The sequence below is a fragment of the Mustela erminea genome, chromosome 4 (assembly GCF_009829155.1).
Source record: "Mustela erminea isolate mMusErm1 chromosome 4, mMusErm1.Pri, whole genome shotgun sequence".
Classification (NCBI taxonomy): Eukaryota; Metazoa; Chordata; class Mammalia; order Carnivora; family Mustelidae; genus Mustela; species Mustela erminea.
This window is the reverse complement of record NC_045617.1, coordinates 114013491-114035523: the sequence shown is the minus strand read 5'-3', so window position 1 is coordinate 114035523 and position 22033 is coordinate 114013491. Positions and strand designations below refer to the sequence as shown.

Here is a 22033-nt window from a genome sequence, read left to right as displayed (position 1 = left end):
AGGCGCCCCTACAAAAACTTTTTAAAGTAGAAGTAGAAGGCACACTCCCCAAGTCGTTTCATGGGGAAAATAGAATATTAATACCAAAACTAGAGAAGAAGATTATATAAGCCTTTCTCACTAATGAACATACATGCAAAAACTCCTTGAAAACTAATAAACAGATACATCAATTTATAAAGGAGTAATATGTTTGACTAAACTGAGTTAATCCCAGAAACTCAAGATTGGTTTGACATTCAAAAATCAATCACCATGATTTTCCATTATTAAGCCACTGGAGGAAGAAAATTATAGTATCATTTTACACACATTTGACAAAATTCATTGTTCATTAAAAACTTTAAAAAAAAAACTTTGAAAAACTTAAAAAAAACTTTAAAAAAAAATAAGAAAAAGAAAAGTTCCTCAAGTTGAAAAAAGGACAGTTAATCCTTGAATAATACAGGGTTTAGAGGCACTGACTCCCTGCTCAATAGAAAATCTATGTATAACTTTTGACTCCCTCAAAACTTAGCTACTAATAGCCTACTGCTGAACAAAAGCCTTAATAATAACATCAACAGTCCATTAACACATATTTTGTATGTTCTATGTATCATATCCCATATTCTTACAATGAAGAAAGCTACAGAAAAGAAAATGTTATTAAGAATATCTTAAGAGGGGTGCCTGGGTGGCTCAGTGGGTTAAAGCCTCTGCCTTCTGCTCAGGTCATGATCCCAGGGTCCTGGGATCGAGCCCCACACTGGGCTCTCTGCTCTGTGGGGAGCCTGCTTCCTCTTTTCTCTCTCTCTCAGCCTGCCTCTCTGCCTACTTGTCTGTCAAATAGATAAATAAAATTCTTTTTTTTTTTTTTTAAAGATTTTATTTATTTATTTGACAGAGAGAGATCACAAGTAGATGGAGAGGCAGGCAGAGAGAGAGAGAGAGAGAGGGAAGCAGGCTCCCTGCCGAGCAGAGAGCCCGATGTGGGACTCGATCCCAGGACCCTGAGATCATGACCTGAGCCGAAGGCAGCGGCTTAACCCACTGAGCCACCCAGGCGCCCCAGATAAATAAAATTCTTAAGAAAAAAAGAAAAAAAGAAAGAAAGAGAAAATACGGGGTCCTTAGTGGCTCAGTCTGTTAAGCATCTGCCTTTTCAGGTCATGATCCCCGGAGACTCCTGAGGGGCGCTCTGCTCAGTGGGGAGTCTTTATCTTTATCTCCCTCTCCCTCTGCCCCTCCTCACTGCTCCTGTTCTCTCAAATAAGTAAGTAAATTAATCTTTTAAAAAAGAGAGAGAGAGAGAGAGAAAAAAAAACATTTACAGTACTGTACTGTACTTAACTGAAAAAAATCCACATGTAAGTGATGAAGTTCTAGAATATAGCTGAGGTTCAGTGGGGTGAGGTCCGGAGCCAATGACCAAGAAACAATTCTTGAGACATCTTTGGTACAAAATGGTGGTTTATTAAGGCATGGGGACAGGACCCATGCGCAGGAAGAACAGCTGCCCCAGGGTTGTGAGGGGTGGCAGCTTATGTAAATTGCTTTTAAGTAAGTTCCCCTGTACTAAGGGGTGTGGGGGAAGGAAAAGGGAGGTTTTAATAGAACTTTCATATGCTAAAGAGGACCTACAAGTTACCAGAGGCCTGGAGGCCTTGCCATTGTCAAGGTCATTTTTACCTCCAGCAAGGTATTAACATTAAGATAGGTGGGAGATTCCTAAAGATTCCTACAGATTCCTATGTCCCACCCAGGAGGGAGTGGGGGAAGGTTAGAGGGTGTCAGCTTTTGCTTTGTCCTCAGCCAGCCTTCTGTAGTGGACTGACTGGTCGAACCCATGTTGTTCAAGAGTCAACTGTAGTTTACAAAAAAATCTACAGGAAACATTGTACTTACTGGTATATTTTGACAGAGAAGCTAGGAATGCCACTATTACTGCTTCCATTCATCTGTATATTGATGGTTTTAGCAACTGCAGTAAAGCAAGGAAAAAGGAACATAAAAATTGGTAAGAAAATGTCATGTTTCACAAATTTTGAAAGAAAACATTTAATTGAGGCCACAGATAAAATTTTAGTTTTAAGAGAATTTAGAGGTTATTACACAGACATCACAGTATATCTCTATACCAGCCACAAACATTAGAAAATTAAATTTATAAAATACATAGTTTATACTATCAAACATATTAAGGACTATTAGTAAAATTCAAAAGAGATACATAAGACCTTTTTGTAGGAATTAATACACATTTAATAAGATATATTTTAAATGATGAAAATAAATGGAGATATATTTTGTACATAAGTCAGAGAACTTAATATTGTAAAGATATCAGTTCTTCCAACATTGTTTTATAGATTCAATGCAATCTCTGTCCAAGTCCCCACACAGATCTCTGTGGAACAAGACAAGCTGAATTTAACTTATATAGAAAGGGAGAGACCAAGAGTAACACAGACATTCTGAAGAACAGCAGAACAGACTCATGACTAAGGTTTTATTAGACAGTAATACCTGATCCCAACAGTAGTTATGATGAGGGAACAGAAGGTTGGCTGAGGACAAAGCAAAAGCTGACACCTTGCAATCTCCCCCCCACCCCCACTCCTGGGTGGACATATGTGACATTCTTTAGGAATCTCCCTGATGGGTCTGTAATCAAAGGAGCGAGACTGATACAAAGCGAAGGTCAAGCAAAGCTTTATTTCGTACCAAGCATGAAGAATCAAACTGACCGTTCAGGGCCGCCTTTTACAGAGAGGGTGACCACCCCCAGCCTCACAGACCAACTTCCATAGAGCAAAGACCATGTGGTTGAGCTTGGCCACACACAAGTGGTCAATGAGATTTGCAACACACAGAGAAAGCTGCAGTCATGCTAGGTCACACTCAGGTGGCCAAATGAATTACAATTCACCCCATAGTAGCTATTTGAACTAGCCTATCACCTTGGTCAGAATTGGCGCCCAAAAGGTGGGTCTTACACTCCTTGGTAGCTAGGAAGACAGTATGTGTGCTCCACTGATTGGATGTCTCCACCTGGCCCAACTCATCCCCGCATTCAGGCTCTGCTGTCTGGCTCTGCTGACCTGACCCACCCTTGTGTTTGGACTCTGTTCTCAGGGACTGGTCAACCACATTCTACTGGTTTCCCAGACTTGCTTTTAAGTAAGTTCCCCTGGTGGGGGGCAGGGTCAGTTTAAGTTTTACTGCATAAACAACAAAATCACTGTTTAACCGGATGGAGCTGCTCTGGCTAAATAGGGCTTTATACTCCTAACTATCTTAGCTTGCTACAAAGGGCAGAAAGACCTTGGCAATGGCAAGGCCTCTGGTATCTGGTATTTTGTAGATCCTCTTTAGCTTATGAAAGTTCTACTGAACCTCTCTTTTCCTTACTTTCCCCACCCCCATGGTACGTAACCTGCCATCCCTCACAACCCCAGGGCAGCAGCTTTCTGCCCACAAGTTCTGTCTTCATGCTTTAATAAACCACCATTTGCACCAAAGACATCTCAAGAATTCTTTCTTGGTCATCGGCTCCAGACCTCACCCCACCGAACCTCATGTATATTCTAGAACTTCATAAGTTAGTCCCCTCAAGGTCTAAGACTGTTTCCAAAATACCTTGGAGGTTTGTTATGTCTCTGACCCCCTCTCAACTTGAAAGTATGTAATCACCACCCCTCACAACAGCAAAATGCAGTTTTCTGCGCACAGGTCCAGTTTCCAAAGACATCTCAAGAATTCTTTCATGGCTGTCGGCTCTGAACCCCAACACTCCACACCACATCAATTCCATTTACAAAAAGTTCAAAACCAGGCAAAACTTGAGACCGTTCGTTACAAAAAAACCGTGTTTTTTCTTAAAGCACAGGGACAGGACTTGGGGCAGAAAGAGCTGCCCTGGAGTTGTGAGGAACAGTCATTCATCTTTGGAGTTGGGGGAGGTAAAGACAAATGAAGTTTCCAAAAGGATTTTCATATGTGAAAGAAGATTTACAGGATCCTGAAGGCCTATTGTTAAGCTAAAGTTGTTTTTTCCTCTAGCAGGGCATTAAATTGGGAGTTCCTGGAGGAAAGTTATATTCTGCCTGCCTCAAGTATTTGTCAAGGGGCTGCAAATTATAAGGAAATTTAATTTTATGTACATTTCCTTTTGCCTTTGTTCTCCACATTAATAATATTTCAAATATATATAAAATATATATTTATATTATATACATAATTTTATATATATATATAATTTTTTTTTTACCTGAGTGGAATTTTCTGAGATTTTTGTTTATCTCTCAATAAGCTGCTAATTTATGTTTATGTACTCTTAGGTATGTTTATTGTTTCACCATAAAATTATTTTTTAAATATAATGCATGGTGAATAAAGTTTTATAAAATTAAACTTCAATCCAAATAAATATCAATTAAGGTGTTAAAAAATTTCAGTTGAATAAATTTGAAGATCTAATTGTTCTTTTTAAGCAATTCATGAATTGGGCAGCATCCCATCTAGCAAGTAAAAAGGAGGTTCAAGAACTATACAAAATGAAAGGATCCTATAGGCAGAAATGGGGCCAAACAAAGAGGTTAGCAACAAAAGATAAGATTATATCGAGTAAGTGTTACCTTCTCTCAGGGGAAGGCAGGAGGTTTTATCTGGCAGATTATCTCACTAATGGTGAGGAAGAAATTCCAGACTGATTTGTTTAAAATTCCACTCCAGAGGGTAGCAGAAACCTTAATTAGGTTAGGCGCTAAGTCTTGGAGATACTTAACTACGTGACACAATTTTAGACCTGTTTCATTTTAACAAAGGAAAAGATGTTCTTTATGTTTAAGAAAATGGGAATCAGAGGTCCTAAAGATGTGGAAATGTTGTGGTTCACAGTTAAAGACCAAGAAAGAATTCTTGAGATGTCTTTGGTGCAAAAGGTGGTTTTTTGTTTTTTTTTTAAAGCACAGAAACAGGACCTGCGGGCAGGAGTTGCACTGGGGTCATGAGGATTGGTTGATTACATACTTGCAAAATGGGAGAGGGTTAGGAACAGAGTAAGTCTCTAAGGAATTTTGGAAGCAAGTTTTCTAGGACCTTGAGGGGGGTAGCTATTGTTAGGAAAAAGTCATTTATTACTATTTAGTAAAACTTCAGTTATGAGACCCTTGAGATGTATATCAAGGGCCACATGTTTAGAGGATGATTGCTAACGTATATCTGGGGGGTATAAAGGAAATTTCCAAAGGAATTTTTATATGTTAAAGTGGACTTACAGGTGGGACGCCTGGGTGGCTCAGTTGGTTGGGCAGCTGCCTTCGGATCAGGTCATGATCCCAGCGTCCTGGGATTGAGTCCCGCATCGGGCTCCTTGCTTGGCAGGGAGCCTGCTTCTGCCTCTGCCTGCCATTCTGTCTGCCTGTGCTTGCTCTCTCCCCCTCTCTCTCTCTGATAAATAAATAAAATCTTTAAAAAAAAAAAAAAGTGGACTTACTGGGTGGGGGGAGGGGGTCAGGATAATGTTAAGCTAAGATTGCCTTTTGCTCTTAGCAAAGTGTCAACATCGAGGCAGTTTAGTTCCTATAGAAAAATCACTCTACTTGTTTCAAGGGTTTGTCAGTGGGCTGTAGGCAGTAAGAAAATTTAATTTTTTCTTTTGCCTTTGCCTCCCACATCACCATCTTACTAATTTTTAATAGAACTTTGCATGTTATTTAGTCCTATGGAAAAAACATTCATTGAACACTTAATAGCCTGAATGTCTGAAGCTGAATGTCTTCTTTTTGGTGATGGATTATCTCTATACTTACTAAACATTTGAGTGAAATAAAATATTTGCTTTAAATGAACTTATATTTATATGAACTTATATTTTGATGGTAGGGATTTAGATCTCTTAATCAGTGTCCAGAGAAATAATTGGGTAAAAAGGAACCAAAGTCAAAGAACTATGAAACAGTTGAGATTTTGTTTAAGAAGAGCACCTGGGTGGCTCAGTTGGTTGGGCGACCACCTTCAGCTCAGGTCATGATCTTGGAGTCCCAGGATCCAGTCTGCATTGGGCTCCCTGCTCAGCAGGGAGTCTTCTTCTCCCTCTGATCCTCTCTCCTCTCAGGCTCTCTCTCTCTCCCTCTCTCAAATAAATAAATGAAATCTTAAAAAAAAAAAAAAAAAAAAGATTGGGGCACCTGGGAGACTCAGTGGGTTAAGCTCTGCCTTTGGCTCAGGTCATGATCTGAGGGTCCTGGGATGGAGCCCCCCATCCAGCTCTCTGCTCAGCGGGGAGCCTGCATCCCCCTCCACCAACCACCCTCTGTCTGCTTCTCTACCTACTTGTGATTTCTCTTTCTGTCAAAATAAATAAATAAAATAAAAAAAAATTTTTTTGTTTAAGAAGATATTTTACATAGGAGTGCCTGGGTGGCTCAGTGGGTTAAAGCCTCTGCCTTCTGTTCAGGTCATGATCCCAGGGTCCTGGGATAGAGCCCCACATCAGGCTCACTGCTCAGCAGGGAGCCTGCTTCCTGCCCCCTCTTTCTGCCTGCATGTGATCTCTGTCTGTCAAATAAATAAATAAAATCTATTTTAAAAAAGAAGATATTTTACATAATAAAAATAACTTTTGTTTATTAAAATTTGCTTAATAACCCAGGGTGCTATAAAAACGAAATCACTTAAACTACCATTCTATTCTAGACCCATAATAAAGTGGAAAGCAACAATTCTCTAGTGGATTTGTGAATATGTATTTATTCATTTATTCAAAAAGTGTCTACTGAGTTACTGTTATGTACCCTGAACTATACTAAGTGCTTGGGTTATAACAAAGGACAATATAGACAAAAACCCATGCTCTCCTAGAATATGTATTCTCATTTGGAAGACAGGTAATAAACAAATAGTTAAAGTCATGTCAGACAGTGGTTAAGAGCTCTGAAGACAAATAAACAGGATGAAAGGACAGAGAGTAAGGATACAAACTCAGGTAAGATGGAATGCTGAATATTGGTCTTTGTATACTGAGTTTGCTGGTTTGTGAAGTGGATAGGGAAAATTCCTCAGAAAGCAGATGTATTTCCCAACAATGGGAATATCTCCAGGAGTACAGATGACTGGGTATTCTTCAGATGTGAGAAAGCTACAAATCTGCATATGGGGAAAACTTCTAGAAGATTCTTTTTTTTTTTTTTTAAAGATTTTATTTATTTATTTGAAAGAGAGAGATCACAAGCAGGCAGAGAGAGAGGAGGAAGCAGGCCCCCTGCTGAGCAGAGAGCCCGATGTGGGGCTCGATCCCAGGACCCTGAGATCATGACCTGAGCCGAAGGCAGCGGCTTAACCCACTGAGCCACCCAGGCACCCTACTTCTAGAAGATTCTTAAACAAACCTCAAAATAACCTGGTAGTTCATCTGTCTTTCAAATTTGGGCTTTTCATAAGCTAGTTTCAAATCAGAGTTTGTGGGTCTCATTTCTATAGTCACATAATATGAGACTTTTATTTCCTAGGAAAAAGTAGCTTGGAAGTAATATGTAGTTCAGGAGTCAGCTAAAAATGTTTTTGTCCTCTTACTACTGAGATTCTAAATCATGCATTTTTCTTATTTCTGAATGAAAAAGAATGGTTAAATTGAGACAAATTAAATGGTTTGTGGATGTTCAAGACCCTCATATACTATAACATCATTGTTTTCAACAGCATTCAATCATCTTTATCTTTTGATGTGAAAGGGAAGTAAACTCAATGTGTAGCAGTCCCAGAACCTCCTCTGAGAAGTGTTAGTATGATTTGATAATGTGTCCGTTCTCCTAAAACTGAAACACAGCCAACAGAAAGAAACGAACAAAAGCGCTTTCTTTAGAAAACAATGATTGAACAAACGTTATTTATAAATTTAGCCCTTAGTGTGGGACTTGGAGGTAATGCACGTAACAGTTGACTCAGAATTCACTACAACTTTGGGGGCGGGGGTCTGCCTAAGCTGCTGCGTTCATACTGGATACAAAAATGTGATAGTTGAAAAAAAACCTGGTACCTATTTCCCGTGAATATTATTGGTTCTATCATTTTTCTCTTTCTTTCTTTCGAGAGAGCACGCACACACAAGGTTGGGAGGTGCAGGGAGGGACAGAGGGAGAGAGAATCTTAAGAAGACTCCATGATCAGCATGGAGTCTGACATGGGGCTCCATCTCATGACCCTGATATCACCACCCTGAGATCATGACCTGAGCAGAAACCAAGGGTGGGACACTTTACCACCTGAGCCAACCAGGTGCCTCTACTGTGTGATTTCTGAAAGACATGAAACAGATTTCTGAACATTTTTTAGAGTCTGGATAGTGCTGGATTCATCAAAGCTACAAGTGATACCAATAACAGTTTTCCTGAGCCAGATTATAAGAAACATTCTACAGGGCAGCTATTTACCGTTGTACAGGCTGTGCACTGCACATCTTTAGCACACCATTAATCTTGTACATGACTGCTTTGACTTGATAAGAAAATATCATAATCCTGGACCTTGAGACAGAAAGGAACTAAGAGGCTTCAGTTATTAGCGTAAGAACAGATGCACTTACGTGGCATTGGCAATGTCTACTGGGTACAAAAGACTAGAAATACTGTAGGCTTAGGGAACCTACAGAATCTACCTATGCAAAGCAGGTCCATTACAGCACAGGTGAGCATGTGATTCTTGCATAAACTGCTATAGTCTCTGGACAGCTTGTCCACTTAGGCATCCATGGATGCCTCTATGGGACCATCTTTTCCCACTCCAATCCCTGGAAACAGTTCCTTAATCATTGGACAGAGATGCCTACAGAAAAGAATGGATTCTTACTCATGACCTATGCCAAATGATTGGGAGGTAAGTGGATGAATTTGTACCAAGAACTTGAAAATGCTTTAGCGAAACTGGAGATTGTACTGTGAATTGAACTGAAGTCTTACATTCTGCCCACACCTACAAATTGAAATTCTCTAAGTAAGACATTTGAGGATAATAGAGAACAAAATCCATTTGACAGGAAATAGATGCCTTCTTCCATCGGCCACAGTGTTTGGCATATTACAACATTTGGACAATGTTTTTGGCTCTAAGTTTTCTTATAGCCAGGAAATGCACTAAGGATCTGGAGTTTTCGGTTTCTGATAACAGAAAACACATACATTTATCTGTAGTGAATAAAGGTCCTAAGTGGGGGGAAAAAAAAGTCCTAACTGATAGAAAAGTCTCCTAGAATCTATCACATGTATAACATCATGAGTTTTAAAGGGGTCTAAAAAACATCTAATTGACCTATGTAAAAATGGGTGCTTAGAGAAATTAATTTATAACCACGATATTAGCATATATTTTTAATTAGTTTTCCATGAGGCAATTCTAAAGGTATTTGTAAGGAGGGAAAACTGCGGATTTATTAACAAAGCGACAAGATTTTTGGAGTTAGAAGAGGCACTATGAATTACGTAAGTCAAATATCCTCGATTTCCCAGATGAAGAAACTGAGACTCAGAGAAATTAAAACAAGACAAAATAAACAAAATAGCCCAAGTTATCAGAAGTGGTAGGAAGAGTTAACAGGATTGTGAAAAGGAACTTCCTGTTTGGCACGATGCTGGGAGACTCCACCATGTGGGAACTTCGAAGCCACATCTCTCTTGATATACGCCCCCACATCCTCTAAGACTTCACAATCAAAAACGGTTCACACGAACGGCCGTCCTTCGGGGACGGAGAAACTTACTTGCGGTTCTTGAAGCAGCAGCTGCTTATCTTCAGCGCGTCCAGGGGAGCTTTCACGTGAGCCACAGACCCTGGCACGCATTAGACTGTGTTTCTCGATGGATGGAGCAGCCGACGTTGCTGCTGCCCCCGTGTGCTTGCTTGGCTGTGCTTATCACAGCTGGAGGCCCGGAAACTCCCCAGGCTGATGGCACAAAGCAGCCGGAGGCACACCAGGGAAAGTTTATCTGGTACTCCAACACCCTGCTGCGGGGGGTGGGAAGCAACAGCGAGTCCAGCCCAGGGAGGGACCACACCACTGTGTCCAGTGAGTCACCACCAGGGCATGTATCCCCTGTACACACAGGGAAAGGGGGGATTGAGACTGGTCTCTTGCACAGCACCTGAGAGAGGTCAGGCAGATACCGGAAGCTGCCGGCGGGTGCCGATAAAGGGCGGACCAACCGGAAGCTGCGCCACTGGGTTCCAACCACGTGACTCAGACCCGCTACAGCTGAGGACCCCAGAGCAGGTATGGATCTTTGCAGCTTCTGATGGAACCCTGGTGACCGCCTAGGACTTTGGCTCAAGGGAAGAAAAGACATTAAAAAAAAAAAAAAGGTTAGGATTTTTTAAACCATGTATATATGAAAACAATTAATTATTAAGCATATAACTAACCACTGCATTTTGAGTGGTCATTAAGAGATGTACTGTAAGTCTAAATAAAATAGGCCATTGTACAGAGCAATAAAATATAAAGGGCTAGAGATCTGGGAAGATCACCTTTTGTAGGATGAGAAAGTTAGAAATCCAGAATCAGTGTTGCTTATGATGAGGTTGAGAGCAAACAACAATCTCCAATTCATGTTTTTGTTAGAATAAACAAATTTGGTTTGAACATACTATCGCTATGTGTCTGTAGGTCTGCAGGTATAACAGAGAGAGGGGGCCATCACAAAACACTGAAAAGGAAGAGAAAATCGTAATAATTGGTTAAAGTAAGTGTAGGTAAAGGAAAGAGAGAGAAGAAACAGGCAGAGGGAGAAGCAAGAGCTGGGAATGAGATGGGAACCATAGAAACAGGCTAGATTTTATGGATTCATATATAAAGAGAAGAAATCTCTTCCTCTGTGGTTGATAAGTATTTCCTGCCATTGAAGAAAATGGGAGGTCACTAGGGAAAGAACACTGAAAAAACCATGATCTTGTTACACCATGAAAATCAATGAGCTAGTGGCTAAAGTAAAGCGATATTTCTGGGTCTTACCTTACCAGATTTCCTCTATTTTTAAACAAAAATTCAAATTCTCTTGGGAAGAGACATTAAACACTATGGTTTTCATAATGGTAGATAAATGAGAAAGTCTGGGAGGGATTAGTATGAACTGAGCACATTTTTAAAATAATGCTGATTAAAAACTCCTTTTTTTGATAAATCTTTTTTTCCAAATTCACATATTATCACCTTAATCGCAGGCTGGGAATCAGTGGAGAGTCCAATCAAACCTTCTCACCAGTTCTTTCCTCAGACTTAGCTGAGGATCTGACTTCAGCCTGTCCCCACAGCTTACAGCTTCCTTTCCAAATTCCCTCAGACCACAGGAAGGCCTGCTGGACATCAGAGTAGGAAAGGAACAAGGTGCTCAGCTGAGTGAAGTATGGAGGAATGTATTTTTACTGTAGTATAGACAAACTACAAAGTCATGAGACTGATGTTGCTCTTGATCTTGGATACATCTTAGGAATAAGTATAAATGTATTTCCTATGAAACCATTTAGACAGTACTTATCTCGATGGGCAAGTAGGTAAAGAAAAATGTTCTCAGTACTTTAAAAACTGTATAAAAGAATTGATCCTTGACAATGACTGAATTGAATTATTGCTGTTCACACAATTATGTTCTTTTATAAATGTGGGCCCAAGAAGGAAAGATGTCTGGTGTTATAGTTTCAGGATTTAAGTTAGCAGTTTGGGTTTGGCTATCATTCAAGCAAAAGCTTTGAGGACTTTTTTTTTTTAGAGAAGATGTTATTCTTTTTTTTTTTTTTAAGATTTTATTTATTTATTTGACAGAGATAGAGATCACAAGTAGGCAGAGAGACAGACAAGAGAGAGATGAGGAGAAGCAGGCTCCCTGCTGAGCAGAGAGCCTGATGCAGGACTCCATCCCAGGCTCCTGGGATCATGACCTGAGCCAAAGGCAGAGGCTTAACCCTTTGAGCCACCCAGGCGCCCCTTTGAGGACTTTTTATGATGAATACATAATTGATGAAGAGCCATAAGGTAAAAATAAAATAAAATGAATCCAACACACATTAGATAAGCTCATGCATTTTAAAATCCTGTATATCTTGCATAAAGTCAAGTGCAAAGTACAAGGTGAGGCTCCCAGCGCTATATGAGATAAAAATATAAGAAAATAAAAAATTTATTCTTAAAAATAAATTAGCAGTTGTTTTGGGTGCCAAACCCATTCTTGCAAAGGGTGTCTGCGTGAGCAAAACATGAGAGGATACCCATCTATATTTATTTCTCAAAAAATAGACTTAGTGGTGGTTTTGTTTGGGGAGGCAAATTAATGCTCAGAGACCGAGTTCATCTTTTTTTTTTCTTTTTTAATTTACAATAAATTAATAAACATATAATGTATTATTGGTAGAGGGTCAGTGATTCATCAGTCTAACATGATACCCTTTGCTCATTACATCACTTTCCCTCCTTAATGCCAATCATCCAGTTATCCCAACCTTCCACCACCCACTACCCCTCCAGCAATCCTCAGTTTATTTCCCAGAGTCAAGATTCTCTAATGGTTTGTCTCTCTCTATGATTTTGTCGTTTTATCTTTTCCTCTCTTCCCCTACAATCCTCTGTTTTGTTTCTTAAATGCCAGATCTGAGTGAGATCATATGTTAATTGTCTTTTTCTGATTGACTTATTTTACTTAGCATAATACCCTCTCATTCCATCCACGGCATTGCAAATGGCAAGATTTCATTTTTTTTTTGATGGCTGAATAGTATTCTATATTGTATATACATACCGCATCTTCTTTATCCATTCAACTGTCTATGGACATCTGGGCTCTTTCCATAGTTTGGCTGTTGCGGATATTGGTGCCATAAACACTGGGGTGAAGGTGCCCCTTCGGATCACTACCTTTGTATCTTGGAGGAAGTATCCAGTAGTGCAATTGCTGGGTCGTAGGGTAAATCTGTTTTCAACTTTTTGAGGAACCTCCATACTGTTTTCCAGAGTGGCTGTACCACCCTGCATTCCTACCAACAGTGTAAGAGGGTTTGAGACTGAGTTTATCCTTGCCAGTAATTTATTTAATACTGGTTCACTGGTTCGGGAATTGAAATAATTTCACAAGCAACTATTGTACAGGATAAGGTCTCTTTTTAAAAAAAAATTTAATATTTTATTCATTTGACGGAAAGAGAGCACAAGCAAGTTAAGAAGCAGGCAGAGGGAGAGGGAGAAGCAGTCTCCCTGCTGAGCAGGGAACCCAGCTATCACCTCCATCCTAATGCAAGCCTCCATCCCAAGACCCTGGCATCATGACCTGAGCTGAAGGCAGACACTTAACCAACCAGGCATCCCAGGATGATGTCTCTTAATATGCCTGTGAAGAAATAACATATTCTAAACTAGTCCTAGATGAATCACATTCTTGTTCCAGGCAAAGGGAGATGAAAGGATTAAAGTACAAGTTTAGTCAAGGTGTACCTTTATAGGTATTGGTGCTTGGGAAAGATGGCTTAGTCAGTTGAGATTTGATGTCCAGCTGCCAGTGCAAAAGTAAAAATCTCCTGTTGCTAGTGCACAATGCTAGGAATTAATGATGTGGGTGTTGACAAGTATGAGGATTTCCTTTGTGGGGCCACTGCCGATTTTCACCACTGTCTCACTGTGGCAAGAGCTAATTGCCCCAAGGTCTTCAGAAAGCTATTTAGTTCACCAAAGAGCCTCCTTGCCCAGACTGAATACTCTCAGTCCTCACAAACTCTCGGTATTTATAGTCTGAATGTGCCCTTGCCGTAGATGCTTCTTCATGCATTTTTATTGATAAGCCCCAGTGGGGCCCCTTAGCAGCTGGACTATGGAATTCTTAGCAGTGACAACAGATGAGATGATGACATCCTGTCACAGCTTACTTCACTCATATCAAAACAACTTCACTCTTAAAAGAATTTTAATTTTCACCGTAAACAAGTGGATTTGAAATTGTATCAAGCCAATGTACAACAATGGGTCTAGGTCAGATCTACTTTAAAAAGTTGTAGATGTCTGAGGTCTGTGGCCTAAGGAAGATTTCCCTTTACACCCTAAGATATAGAGGCAAGGAATTTGGAAGGAATGACTGATAAACAGTTGTCCTAAGGCTGTTTTCAAATAACAGAAGCCTAGTCAAAGTTAACTTTGAAATAAAAACAAAGGGACAGTTAATCATAAAGATAGATGGAGTACAAGGATACCTCAGAGGGATTGAAACCAAGAGGAGAGAAGCCATTAGAATGCAACCTCTCACTGACTTTCTCAGTGACTCTCACTCTCTGGGGTCACATGGTTTCTAGTCTCCACTTCTCTCTGTGATACCTTTCTTCTCTAGGCCCAGCATAGCTCCCCCAGTCCACCCTACATCATTTCCTGGTTAAGAGCCTGGCAGACGCTAACTAGTTTTGTATTCTGGATTGGCCCAGGTTGTTCAAGTTCACCCCAGGTAATTGGCAAAAGCTTGGATTATGGAATTTCTGCATCATTTCCAGGATTCATCCCCTTGGGTAGGGAAGCGATTTGCAGAGTAGTCTGGAAAGGCAACCAAAAAATATGTCTACCACAAGTAAGTTAGGGTACTGTATCGTATTAAATCACCATCTAGTTACCAGTTACTGTCGCTTTCCAGTGGCCACTTGCTGCTATCCAATGGCGCATGGGAGAAGAATGAGGCACAAACAAGTCAGCTTCAATAGAACAGGAGTGGGGGTCAGCAGTTGAGAAAACTGTGGTCCCAAACAACTCCTCAGTCCCCCTCAATCCTGTATTATTAGATACGAGGTAACAATCAACAAAGGAATCAAAGGAGATTATAGATAAGTAAGATATGTCTGATCAAGCAGTATAGGATTTGTGGTTGAGTAAACATATTTATAGGAATCATCTAATTAACTACAGGTGATCTCTGGAGAAGGTGAGATAACAGAAAAAAGAAGCAGGCGGCATTGCATCCTGCGTGGCCAGGCATTCCCAGCTGCTTGGCTTCAAGGATATGTATTGTCTTCTCTCCCAGAGGCCTGTTGCTGGTACATGTTCAAGCATGTTTGGTCAGTACATTGTTCTGAGGGACGGTTAAAGGTTACCCTCTCTTCTCAAGTTGAATATACTTTTGAAAGTGTTTTAATATTGATTGCCATTTGTAGTTTGTGAAGGTAGGCATTACATTAATATATATGAAAAGATATATTCAAAGTTAATGGTCAGAATTATGCCCCCCCATTATATCAATGCATATTGGGTAAAAAGCATATTTGATTTCTATTTGATTTGTGTTTTAGTGCTGGAAAAGGTCATATAGATTGCTGTAACAGAGGTAGAAAAAAGAGTCACTCTTTTGTTGTTAGAAAAGAGCTGTCCACTGTGAGACTGCATGTCCTACATATCTTTGTAGCTAGGGGGAACTGTATCCTCATTCTTTTTTTTTTTTTTAAGATTTTATTTATTTATTTGACACAGAGAGAGAGAGAGATAGCAAGCAGGCAGAGCAGCAGGCAGAGAGAGGGAAGCAGGCTCCCTGCTGAGCAGAGAGCCTGATGTGGGTCTCCATCCTAGGACCCTGAGATTATGGCCTGAGTTGAAGGCAGAGGCTTAACCCACTGAGCCACCCAGGCCCTCCTGTATCCTCGTTCTTGCCACGTTGACAACAGTGCTATGATTAAAGCCACATGTGAAAGATGACAGAGGCTCTGGCATCCTGGGTCCCTGAGTGCCTGTGTGGACCAGGGGCATTAAGGGAGGAATTTTGCCCAAGAAAATAACTTAACCATATGGTTGGGACATATAAGTATGTTTGGGCAGGTGGTATTGTATTAGAATATAATTAGTCATATTAGAATATTAGAATTAGAATATATTAGAATTAAAGTCATATTAGAATATAAATCACTGTTTCTCAATGTGTTGTCTGAAAACCACTTAAGAACTATTGCCAGCCACTGAGGGATCAGAAGTTTGCCTTAGAGTGTAAATCAACTGTATCACTAAGCACATTGTTCAGTTCAGCTGACATTATTTTATTCTAGGTAGACTGTTTTGCTAAAGAAGCAGTGTGTTGATTCACATTCTCGTGAAAGCACCTGAGCTTGTCACAGACCAATACTTTGAGTAACCGTGGTATAAATGATCTGTATTAGATTTGTTCCTGAAAGCAAGTTTATTTTATTCTTTAAACCAGAGTAACATATGGACATACTGAAAACAAACAGATGAAACAAAACAAACAAACAAAAACTCACAGTGCAGAAAGAAGATATAAAATGAAAAGGAAAAAGACTTCCTTGCTCTTTGAGCCCACTCAAATCCTTCTCCCCAAATTAATCACTTTCTTGTGTATCCAATCAGAGAATATTATGAGCATATGTGCATATTAAGTATAGAGTTTAAAAATATACACAAATGGAATTAGAGTGTGCACAGTCTTTGGTACTTTGCCTTTTATTCAGTATTTCTTAGGAATACTTGTACATCAGCCAATATAGATCTATCCCATTCCATCTGAGGGCTGTATAATAAGAATATTACATGGTATATGTGTATCTTAATATAACTAAATTAGTAATTCATTTGTGGACATGTATCACATTTCTAACTTTTGTGTTTTTTCTTAATACAAACAATATCACAATGGATAGAATTATACGTATAGCGGCACCTGGGTGGCTCAGTGGGTTAAAAAGCCTCTGCCTTCAGCTTAGGTCATGATCCCAGAGTACTGGGATCGAGCCCTGCATCAGACGTTCTGCTCAGCAGGAAGCCTGCTTCCCACCCCCTCTCTCTGCCTACTTGAGATCTCTGTCTGTCAAATAAATAAATAAAATCTTAAAAAAAAAAAAAGAATTATACATACAGAAAATTTTGTGTACTATTAAAAATATGTAAGAAGGAATCTCTGAGTTGAAAAGAATCACATATGTAATTATAAAAATTATAAATTATTAAATTATTATAAATTATAAAAATTATTAAACATTTTTGAAAGAAATTAAAGGTGATGCAAACAAATAGAAAAGATAATCCACGCTCATGGATTAGAAGAATTAATATTCTTAAAATGTCCAGACTACCCAAAATAATCTACAGATTTAGTGTATTCTCTATGAAAATACCAAAAGCATTTTTCACAGGACTAGAGCAAGTGATACTAAAATTTTTATGGAACCGCAAAAGATCCTGAATAGCAAAAGCAGTCTTGAGAAAGATGAACAAAGCTGGAGATATCACAATCTCCAGATTTCAAGATATACTACAAAGCTATAATAAAACAGTATGGTGGTAGCCCAAACATAAAATATAGATCCGTAGGAAAGGATAGTGAACTCAGAAATAAACCCATGCTTATATGGCCGATTAATCTATGACAAAGGAGGTAGGAATATGCAATGGCAGCAAGAGTCTCTTCAATAAATGGTGCTGGGAAAACCCAACACCTACATGCAATAGAATGAAACTGGACCACATTCTTATACCATACATGGAAATAAACTCAAAATGAATTAAAGTCCTGAATCTGAGACCTGAAACCATAAAAATCCTAGAAGAAAATATAGGCAGCAATCACTTTGACATCAACCTTAGCAAGATTTTTCTAGACATGTCTCTTCAGGCAAGGGAAACAAGCAAATGCAGATGTAGGGACTACATCAAAATAAAACGTCTCTGCTTAGCAAAGGAAACCATCAACAAAATGGAAAGGCAATCTACAGAATGGGAGATGTTTGCAAATGACATATCTAATAAGGGGTTAATAGCCCCAATATATAAATAACTTATACAACTCAACATCAAGAAAACAAATAATCCAGGGCACCTGGGTGGCTCAGTGGGTTAAGCCTCTGCCTTAGGCTCAGGTCATGATCTCAGGGTCCTGGGATCGAGCTCCACATCAGGCTCTCTGCTCAGTAGGGAGTCTGTTTCCTCCTCTCTCTCTCTCTCTCTCTCTCTCTCTGCCTGCCTCTCCGCCTACTTGTGATCTCTGTCCATCAAGTAAATAAATACAATCTTTAAAAAAATAATAATCCAATTTAAAAAATGGGCAGAGGACTTAAATAGACATTTTTCCAAAGAAGACATACAGGTGGCAAACAGACACACGAAAATATGTTCAACATCACTAATCCATCAGGGAAATGCAAATCAAAACCACAATGAGACAACATCTTTTACCAGTCAGAATGACTAGTATCAAAATCAGAAGAGGGGCACTTGGGCGACCCAGGTGGTTAAGCATCTGCCTTCAGCTCAGATCATGATCACAGGGTCCTGGGATCAAACCCCACATGAAGCTCCCTGCTCAACAGGGAACCTGCTTCTCCCTCTTGCTCTGCCCACTGTTGTGCACTGTTGGTTGGAATGTGAATTGGTATAGCCATTGTGGAAAACAGTATGGACGTTCCTCAAAAAATTAAAAATGAAAATACTGTACTAATTCCATTGTTGGGTACATACAGGAAACAAAAACACTAATTTGTAAAGATGTATATGCAACCCTGTGTTTGTTCAGCATTATTTATAGTAGCCATGACATGGAAGCAACCTAAGGGTCCATCAGTAGGTGAACAGAGAAAGGAGAAGTGGTATATGTATATATACTATGGGATATTACTCTATTACAAAAAAGAATTTTTCTGTAAAAAAGGTTTTGTCATTTGCATCAACATGGGTAGACCTAGAGGATGTTATGCTAAGTAAAATAAGTCAGAGAAAGACAAAATACCTTATGATTTCTTTTTTTTTTTAAAGATTTTATTTATTCATTTGACAGACAGAGATCACAAGTAGGCAGAGAGGCAGGCAGAGAGAGAGGAGGAAGCAGGCTCCCTGCTGAATAGAGAGCCTGATGTGGGTCTCAATCCCAGGACCCTGAGATCATGACCCGAGCCGAAGGCAGAGGCTTTAACCCACTGAGGTGCCCCAAATACCATATGATTTCACTTATATGTAGAATCTGAAAAACAAAATGAACAAACAAAAAAAGCAGAAGCATACCTATCAGCACAGAGAACAAATGTGGGTACCACAGGGAAAAGGGTGGGAGGATCAGCAAAGTGGGTGAAGGGAAGCAGGAGGTCCAGGCTTCCATTTATGGAATGAGTAAGTCACAGGCATGAAAGGTACAACACAGGGAATATGGTCAATGGAATTGTGTGGTGGCAGACAGTAGCTACGCTCGTGGTGAGTACAGCATAACTACAGAATTGTGGAATCACTGTGTTGTGTATCTGAACTAATTACCATGTGTAACATTATGTGTCAACAATATTTCAATTAAAAAAGAGAGAGAAGTGGGTGAGTAGTGGATGAGGAAGATAATGGAAAAGGTATCTATGACATAGATTTCCTACATGCGTCATACACAGTATTGACTCCTCACCTAGAATTGTTTTGCTTCTTAAATGTTGTTCTTCAGTATCTTGCTCTTTATCACAGCCTAGATCCCTATTTTTTAAACTCTTGATTACCACTACAAACATGCTCCTCAAATTCATTAAGCCTTTGTGTATTTGACCCTCCCCCTTCCTCCCTGTCCATCACCTACCACACCTCCTGTTTAAACTTAAAAATTCTCCCCCCCAATCTAGAAAAACATGACAACTGTCAATTAATTCAACTATCATCTTTCTATGCTATATAACTGGACTTCTTAGCACTGCCAGAAAAAGTCCCCAAAGCAAATGGATTGTTCAAAGCATTCAAGTTTTTAAAAACTGCAGCAAGATGCTGAGTACTGCTTAACAAACCTATGCCTTCTCCTTGCTTTTGCTCCTTCCTCATCCCACACTTTGAGCCTCTGCTCAATTCTCTCACTCTAGAAAACTTCTTTCTTGCAATAGGAAAATCTCTTAGTCATGTATCTCTTATTTCATGTCATTCTCCTTGCTTTTAAGCATCTGAGAACTCATCTTCACATTGATCTACAGAATCAAAATTCCTCAGATATTTCATGGTGTGGTTCCTGCTTACTTCCCATTACATCCCACATCCCTTATGTACCCCATATTCCAGCCAAACCAGTGACAGAGATCTAAGGATGCTCCAGACTCTCTCATGCCACTCAGTTTCTGTACTTCCTTTTCCCATTTTACTCCTTAGCTCGCCATCCTGTCCTTGCTCAGCTTGGTGAGCTCCTCTTTACCCTCTCTATTCAGTTCAGGTGCGAGTTGCTCTGAGAAGCCTTGCCTGGTGCCCCCTCCCCCCATCCCACATTAGAGTTTGTGTTTCTCTCTTTGAGCCCAGAGACCCTTTGTGTGTTTCTTTGCTCCCACCTCAGCCTCAGCCTTAGAATTCTGCACCTTAGATCAGTGATTTTATGTCTCAAAAACTAAAAATTGTGGCTGCCTCATAATAACCAATAACCATAATAACCAATAAATGTTTCTAGAATGAATAGACAGATGGGTCTTTAATCTGAAGAACAGAACATCACATTTAGTAATTGGGTGACTGGGCAAAAAGTATGTAAGATTCCACTCTCCTGTTAATAATATCACTAATATCAATAACCTAAAACCAATACCAAAATGTCTCAATCTGTTTAAAAGAGAGGAATGTCCTTTTCTCCAGTTAATTACCTTTGATAATATTTTATGGAAAACAGTTTTTCATACTTGTAGATGTCATACGGGATTGAAACTGGTATCCCTACTTTCTACTCTCCGTTCCCAATAAAGAAATAAGGGATATAGATATGCTGACACTTTGACTGAATGGAAATCAACACCCATATGTTCAACATCACCTACAGCGATGACATTTTCTAGGCTGACAGGCTTTATATCAACTTCTGAAGGTGTTACCGGGCCAAGAGGAAGACCATTAACCAGGGCAGCAAGTGTCAGAACCCTATGGAAGCAGAGGTGAAAAGGCAGATACAAAGGCAACTGCAGTCCATGTTTCATAAGCACTTGGGACACTTACTAAAAAAAACAACTGAGGGGTTTGAAGTGGGGGGGGGGGTGGGAGGTTGGGGTACCAGGTGGTGGGTATTATAGAGGGCACAGATTGCATGGAGCACTGGGTGTGGTGAAAAAATAATGAATACTGTTTTTCTGAAAATAAGTAAATTAATTTAACTAAAAAAAAATGCTGGTGACCAGGGATGACTGGGGTGGCTCAGTTGATTAAGTGTCCAACTCTTGATTTCGCTTCAGGCCATGATTTCAGGGTCTTGAGATCAAGCCTCCTGTCAACCTCTGTTCTGGGTGTGGATCCTGCTTAAGATTCTCTCTCCCTCTCCTTGTGCCATTCCCTTCTCTCTGCCAAACTACCCCTCAACCCCCTCCCCCTGCCCCACCGGCCACTGACATACACACATGTGTATGCTCTCTCTAAACAAAGAAAAGGGTGATGACCAGACCCCATCTCAGTACTACTAAATAAGAATCTCTGGGAGAAGAGCCTATGAATCTGAATTTTAAAAAGTTTTTCTCAAGTTTCTTTGGCTCATTGAACTGTGAGAGCACTAATTCTGACATGACTCTTCCCCCAGATCTGCCCCTGGAGCAAAGGGAAGGGTCCCAAGGTGCAGATGGACATTTCAGGCTAAGCAAAATCAGATGCCCTTTAAACTCTCAGATCACAAGTATACTTGCCATGTTTTGATACCACGCTCACTAAGTGCTCTCCCACAGTTCCATTGCCACATAGTTAACCTACTTGAAGACACTACGCAGTACAGTGTATATTTCATCGCTTCTCGGCCTTTTGGCTAAGATCAAGTGTAGTACAGTGTATATTTCAGTTCTTTTCACAGTGATGCTTCTCACTGTGAATTAACACATACGTGTGGTTGTTCTATTTAATAATGTCTTGTAAACTCTTTCCCCATGAATCAATGCCCTAGATCTGATCAATTCTTTAATAATTCTTTTAGGTATAGTGAACATCTGCATATGTAAAGGCTGGAGAAAGACCCTAGATTACCTCCTTGTGCAAAGGCTTTCTTTCTTTTTTTAAAATATTTTATTTATTTATTTGACAGAGAGAGAGAGCACACAAGTAGGCAGAGAGGCAGGCAAAGAGAGAGGGAGAAACAGGCTC

The 22033-nt window shown here is 39.8% G+C and overlaps 1 long non-coding RNA gene and 1 pseudogene across 1 annotated transcript in view; one reads left to right on the top strand and one right to left on the bottom strand.

Annotated features, from left to right (window-relative positions):
• LOC116588834 overlaps positions 1-9822 on the bottom strand; it is a 35735-nt gene extending 25913 nt beyond the window's left edge. The window contains exons 1-2 of the long non-coding RNA XR_004285104.1: positions 9737-9822; positions 1888-1963 (exon numbers count right to left, since the gene is read on the bottom strand). This is a non-coding gene — a long non-coding RNA (uncharacterized LOC116588834). The remainder of the gene's footprint in view (positions 1-1887; positions 1964-9736) is intronic.
• Positions 9823-21681: 11859 nt separating this feature from the next.
• LOC116589645 lies at positions 21682-21815 on the top strand (annotated as a pseudogene).
• Positions 21816-22033: the final 218 nt, after the last annotated feature.